This window comes from Taudactylus pleione, unplaced genomic scaffold (assembly GCF_031769625.1).
Source record: "Taudactylus pleione unplaced genomic scaffold, aTauple2 ptg000019l, whole genome shotgun sequence".
Classification (NCBI taxonomy): domain Eukaryota; kingdom Metazoa; phylum Chordata; class Amphibia; order Anura; family Myobatrachidae; genus Taudactylus; species Taudactylus pleione.
Genome location: NW_028284421.1, coordinates 35,621,894 through 35,626,613, shown reverse-complemented (window position 1 = coordinate 35,626,613; position 4,720 = coordinate 35,621,894).

The following is a 4,720-nucleotide window of genomic DNA, read 5'->3' as shown; positions in this document are numbered from 1 at the left end:
TGTTTTCAACTAAAACAGGGGTAAGTAGAGCTTACCGCTGTTTGATAAATAATAACAGCATTTACATTGCATTGCATTTCCTGTACCTGAGTATGGAAAGGGAAGATGAGAAGTAAGTAAAAGACCCCCCCTTGTTAAATCACACTAGTCTGTGATAATCCTTTTACTTGTGGAAAATAAGGGAGAAAAGGGTTTATCAGTCGTTGATAGAGCCCTCATTGTGGCTACAGTATCTACGTTTATAAGTGAACTTCTTTCTTAATGTTGAGAAAGAATATTGACGTCCATATTGCATCATACTTGCCTACTTTTGAAAAAGCATTTCAGGGAGATTGTGAAAAGCAACAGCTATGAGCACATATTAAAGTGGGCGTGTACTGCTACATCTGAGAGGTGTGTCATAAAATTGATTTACATCCAAATGTAAATGAGCCCCAAAGCAGTTAGTAAGATCTATATGTTGATGAAAACACACTAATACTTAAAAAAAAAATGCATGTAGCCATAAGGATCATTGCATGCTTGCCAACATTCTGGCTGCCCCCTCAGGGAGGGGACAGGCAGGTCGGCATAGTGGGGTGGGCGTGGCGCTCCATAAAGCAGGGTGGCATGGTTTATTAGGGGCAGAGCGGGGGCATGACAGTGCAATCGCGTCATAATGGCCATGACCCCCACTACACAATGCTGAGATTATCAGCACTGTGGAGCAGAGATGGGGCCCCTTTGCTGCAAGGGTGTTTGAGACTGGTGCAGGGGGGGGTCAAGGGTAGGTGGCTGGCCTGGAGACTTGTCCACCTTTCCGGGTGGCTGGGAGTGCCAAACGACTTTCGGCAGGCTCCCGGCCATTTTAATGACGTGACCCATCAGGCCCCGCCCCCGTCGTGACCTACCTTCTTCTCGTCCCTGAGCTTCTCCAGGGGAGGAGAAAAGAAAGGTAGGCAACTATGTGTAATACATATATATATATATATATATATATATATATATATATATATTGTCGAAGCTGGATTATTGGCAGGTGGGCAAACATCTTTGGCCAAACATGTACTAAGAAACCTTACATTTAAAACCATGTTAATTATTGCAGTCTATTATAGATATTTTGATCATTTGTATTCTTAATTACTTAGTGCTTATAGTGTGCACCTGCTCCTCCCCCCCCCCCCTCTCCTTTTTGCTGTAGAACTACTGGTCTCAGCATGGTAGCACCTATCATCATGTTTAATATTAGGATGTGCAGCCCAGCCCCTCCCATTTCCTGTGTGTGTGTATTTAAGGTACATTCTGAAGGTGAGACCCCTTCTTTGGGCTAGCACTCGTCCTGCCTGCCCCAGGTGATTTTAACTGGTATGGGTCCTTGCATTGCAGTACACACATCTAATGGGCTCTATGATAGGTAAGACCTAGATAAATTAATTAGTGTGTTAGTATTAGAGATGTTAGGGACCCACCTGTATAAGGTTCACCGTGACGTGGTAGGTGGGCAAACATCTTTGGCCAAACATGTACTAAGAAACCTTACATTTAAAACCATGTTAATTGTTGCAGTCTATTATAGATATTTTGATCATTTGTATTCTTAATTACTTAATGCTTATAGTGTGCACCTGCTCCTCCCCCCCCCTCCTTTTTGCTGTGAAGCTGGATTATTGGCTGGGACAAGATCAGTTTAAAATTGAATCGCAGAGACACCATCTTGCGACTGGCCGCAAGACGCCATTTTGCGAATGGCCACCTAAGCGCCATTTTAGATAAACTCACACTTTAGTACATGTGGCGATAATACTATTAGCATCATGCGACTGCATCTGTGACCATCGCCATAAGTTACGGCGATTCACCAAAAGCCCATTTCATGACTTTACGTAGTTTGGGTGCTCTGGATAAAGTGTATATTATTATAATTCCCCTAAAGGATATATTGCATTAGCTAAACAGCGCAAATGGCCACGTGACAACTAGCCTGTGTAGACAAGCTTCCTGAATATAACGTCTGCTCTCACTCCAGGTGGCCCTGCTCGAATACACACCTTACATTAGCAGGCTTCCTGCAATAAAATACCTTCAAAGCCAAGAGTGTTATCTTAGGTTTCAGTCTTGTAGCTGGGCTAATTAGCATCTACACAAGAGTCTGGGAGAACAAAGGACTTTACTTTCGAGCCTGGGAAGGGTGGGGGCTGCTAAGAGAGGGGGGCCTGTGGAACTATAAGGCTCAGCATTCTACACTGCTAGGTGTTCACTTGGTTTAAGTGAGATCTAAGTGCACCATTTCTCATACACACATTAATACGCACAATTGCGCTGGTAACTAATCACATATTAGCGAATGCATAAGATCCTATATGAAAATGCTGTTCATTAGCTTTATGCGCACGCATCTGCTCCAAGTTAACTAGCGTCTTTACATCAAACCCCGCATACTCACACATTACATATTCACATACAAGGTTCCATAAGCTTTAAGGTATAAGATTCAAGTTTGTGCATTTAGTATAAATGCTGTGAAATAAAGATTATTTGGTAACTAAGGTTTTACACATGCTAAGTAAGCCGTGTTTGGTTTTGTACTGATGCGTACTCTTTCAACAGAATTCCGGTATTATCGGTGTGGAGATTGCATCATACATTCTCAACTTATGGACCGCAGAGCCTTCAAGCAACAAAATGTATATTATATGAACAACTGTTAGAATGTTGCATGGGGCGGGAAACCAGAGACCCTCACTTGTTGGAGGCTGGGTTGTGTCTATTTGAATCAGCCTGTTAAATGCTCTGTAACAGATGCATCCCCCTTGAGGACCAATGGCATCAGCAACAAACTTCTCTATTGTGTTGTCTATTTCTGGGGGGTATAAATATGTGTGCTCCAACACTGGGTCTTGGTCTTCGTGCTGAATGCTGATTGACGAAGGGTTTCTTGCTGATGCCTAACATCCAGTCCGGAAGCACTGCGTATGTATACTGTACTTGGGTCTGTATAATTCCTTTGCGCCAAATTGTGTATGGATCAATAGCGTGTAACTGACTGTACTTTTACTTGAATAATACTTTGTGCTTTGGAACCACACGTTCCAAGTCTGGAGTCTTTATTTACTGTATAAACTGCGTACGCAAATTAGCGTCATTCCTTAGAAGGTATAGGCAGGATATTAGAAGGTATAGGAAGGAGTGTATAGAGGTTCTAATCCAGTATCGTTAATATATATATATATATATATATAGCTTGGAGACGTCCAGGTTACAGACCGGGTGACTGCCTCTGCTTATTATTGTGCTGTTTACGCTAGCGGTGGCTCTGACCGCTCGTTCTGGTACGAGCAATGTAATTTTTAAAGATTGCAATTAAATATTGTTATACTTTTAAGCACGATGCGGCGCCCCCTTTCTATGTTTTCTTTCTAGTGTTGTTCCCGGCTGGATTCGGGGCTTCTTATATTGGGGAAGACGCCGATCCATTTCATATACAGGATCTCTGCTTCACACTCCCACTTTCATATGTGAGGAATTGGTTACAAGACACTGTTTGTGCAATCACTTGTGGGACTCATTTCCTGGACATTGGTATTGTTCCAAACTCTGAATTAAGCGCACTAATTATTATTATTTTTCTATATATATATATATATCTTCATAATGGGGGTAAAGTGCAATAAGGGAGATTGCTAGACTATTTAGGGTGTTTGTTACCATTTCAGGGAGTTTCACTGGCAATTAGGGAGAGTTGTTAAGTATGTATTGCATTCAGTGGATCAATACCGTCAATATAAAGTGCACTCACCATATATGTGATATCATGCTGTGCAGGGGCATAGACATCAATGTTTTTGATAAATAAAACCCTAGGACTTGGTAAATGTGCAAAAAAAAATTAAGCCCAAAGTAATAATAGAATAAAGTTTTTCAGTCATTCTCCAGGAGTTGCTGTAATGATCAGTCATTCTGCTATTCTTATACACCGTGCCCCCTTAAATATTTAAAATATTTCTATGGGTACTTCCTTATCTTTGCGGCCCCCCTGCTGGAGGTGCTGGTTACACTACTTACATATCTTCACTAGTCAGTGAAGATACGTAAGTAGCGTAAACATGAGGAAATACCATTTGCCCCTTGCAGGCTCGCTTCGCTCGCCACAAGGATTCATTCCCCCTCCATGCCCACTTGGATGGTAGGGAATGACGTTGGACACTGGCTGATCTTTACGCTACTTACGTATCTTCACTGACTAGTGAAGATACGTAAGTAGCGTAACCAGCGCCTCCAGCAGGGGGCTGTAAAGATGAGGAAGTACCTTTCTATGTAATAGCTCATTAATAATATATACTGAAAGTTAGAAATAATACATAGGTAACAGCTAGATCCCCTTCCGTAGATTGATCATGACGTCATCAGCAGTGTCCAACGTCATTCCCTACAATCCAAGTGGGCATAGAGGGGGAATATAACCATGTGGCGAGCGTAGCAAGCCACCGTGCCCGAAGCGTGGTGAGCGAAGCGAGCCTGCGAGGGGTTAACTTTCTTTTTTTGGTGCACTGTGTGGGCAGGAAACTACACTTCAGCCCTCAGTGTACGTCACTTCCAGATACAATAACTGAAGTGGAACTAGTCTTTACCATAGTACATAGAACAATGCCAGTAGTCTTTCCCAAATCAAATATGGCGGCTATTCACTCTGTGACTGAAGTCTATGCCCTTGTCGCGTCTCTGCGCGTTCTCTATTGCT